This window comes from Belonocnema kinseyi, chromosome 8, assembly GCF_010883055.1.
Source record: "Belonocnema kinseyi isolate 2016_QV_RU_SX_M_011 chromosome 8, B_treatae_v1, whole genome shotgun sequence".
NCBI lineage: Eukaryota > Metazoa > Arthropoda > Insecta > Hymenoptera > Cynipidae > Belonocnema > Belonocnema kinseyi.
Genome location: NC_046664.1, coordinates 123,352,839 through 123,354,879, shown reverse-complemented (window position 1 = coordinate 123,354,879; position 2,041 = coordinate 123,352,839). Strand labels below are relative to the sequence as shown.

Here is a 2,041-nt window from a genome sequence, read left to right as displayed (position 1 = left end):
GGGTCCTATCGGATTTTGTTCTCCAATCATTTTCGTGGGCGAACGAAGCGGAGCCGTAAATAGGGCAGTGTCATCGATGCCTCCATACTAGTCTAGGCGCCAAGGGGATCTCCGATATCTTTTTATTTTAGATGAACTGTGAGTAGTTTTTCTTTATGTATTTTGACCTGCTGAACACGACATCGAAGGGGACTGTCCATCCGAGTGGTAAAAAACCGTTATAAGCAAATAATTGTTTGAACAATCAAAAAATGATTTTTATCGATTAAAGCTCAGCCTCTATCAGTCAATATAAAAGCGCTCGATTCAATTAAGGAGGAATGCGAAATACCTGTTGATGCTTCGCATTTTTTCCGTTTCACTAATTTGCAGTAATGATCCGAGAGCTGCAAAAAGTTGTAACTTCACTCTTAAAGTAAAATCAATTGTTCAAGATCTTATTTACCCAGTAAGTCATGGAAAAATTAAAACTTCTAAGCCTAAGAAATTAAAACTTCTGAGGCCCCCTCTAGATCCCGACTTAACAGTCAATCTTGACAGTAGAATCCGCTTATTTCAAAATAACTTTTTACATGTTAGTTCAATTTAGAAGATGAACGCAAAAATAAACTGCGGAATACTTAAATAGTTTACCATTCTCAAATCCTGGTTGTTCCACTGAATCTTTCGACTTTTTCCGTTTGCTCCAAAAAAAGTTGTTTAGAAAATAAATTATTTTTAATCTTACATACTCCACTGTTTATATATCGTGATCTGCTTGACAAAATTATTTTTATATTCTCAAATTTCCGTTTAAAAGATGACACCTGAGTGATTTTGTCATATTCAACATCATAAAATAATAAATGAAGCTCCAAACGCAATCGTTCAAGTCCGAAATGAAAATCTCAAAGTTGAAAATGAGCCCACAGGTTTGAATGAAGATTTACCAGGTTTGGAAAATGTCATTATTTAGGAAAATTTAAACATGAGCACTGATTCTGGTCAGTAGATAATTTGTTTTTATATATTTTCTATATAAGATATAAGTTGTGTTATTTGTTAACGTTCGTGATTTTTTTTCAAAGTATTGTAATCGAATTTGCAGATTTCAATAAAATTTCGAATTCAGTATTACCAGATGCGGAAAATGTTGTAATTCAGGAACAACTTCACGAGAGCACTGAATCTCAAGTAAATTAATTTTTCTTTAAAATATTGTGCGCATAAAACATAACTCTTTTTGCAAATTTGCAATGTTCTTGAGCCCTAGTTGTAAAAATATATGTAGAGCTTCTGTTCGTATCTTTATAGATTTTTATTTATTTTTTATTCTTATGAGCTGGAAGTTCCAAACGTTCAATTTTGGGAAATTTTCTAATGATACTTGTAAAACTAAAGAGATTACTAAAATATTTTTTTCCCTTATGTTTAAATTAATACTGTAATAAAAAAACCTATAAACCTGATTGTTTTTGTAGTTCAAACAATATTTTTAAATAAAATAATATATGAAAAAAATTATTTTGCTCATTTAAAGGTTCAAAATGCAGAATATTAAGTCATTTTTTTTAATTGAAAATAAATGAAAGTGCTTCAAACCGTTGCTTAAACAAAATTTATAGCAGAAGGTTAACGTTAATGCTACAGTTCAACTTAATGTATTTTCAAAATCAGATTTATTAGCAAGCGATTTTGGTGATGACGCATTTGAAGAGGAAATCGAAGACTTCGTAGAAGATGAACCAGATGAAGTACGCCAACTTCGAGTGTGGACAGTACTGAATCGGACTTTTTCCGGAATTACCCAAATCTGCTAAGACCTTTGTAGGAACTAGTCCTGCAAAGTCCGATCCTGCAAGTTTAGATGACTAATTGCAGGATTTTATTACAGAAGTTAACAGCTTACAGGCTGATGGTATTGTAATTGCTAACCAACGGTGCGATGTAAAAATCCATTTTTTTCATGCGTGGCATGCCCGCCAGAGCGTTTTTAAAATGCACAAAAGGTCATGCTGGATTTTTTGCTTATGAAAGATGCGAAATCAAGGGATTAAAAAAG

General features: G+C 32.4%; 1 pseudogene; it reads left to right on the top strand.

The window, feature by feature from the left end:
- LOC117178682 overlaps positions 1–1,799 on the top strand; it is a 9,591-nt pseudogene extending 7,792 nt beyond the window's left edge.
- Positions 1,800–2,041: the final 242 nt, after the last annotated feature.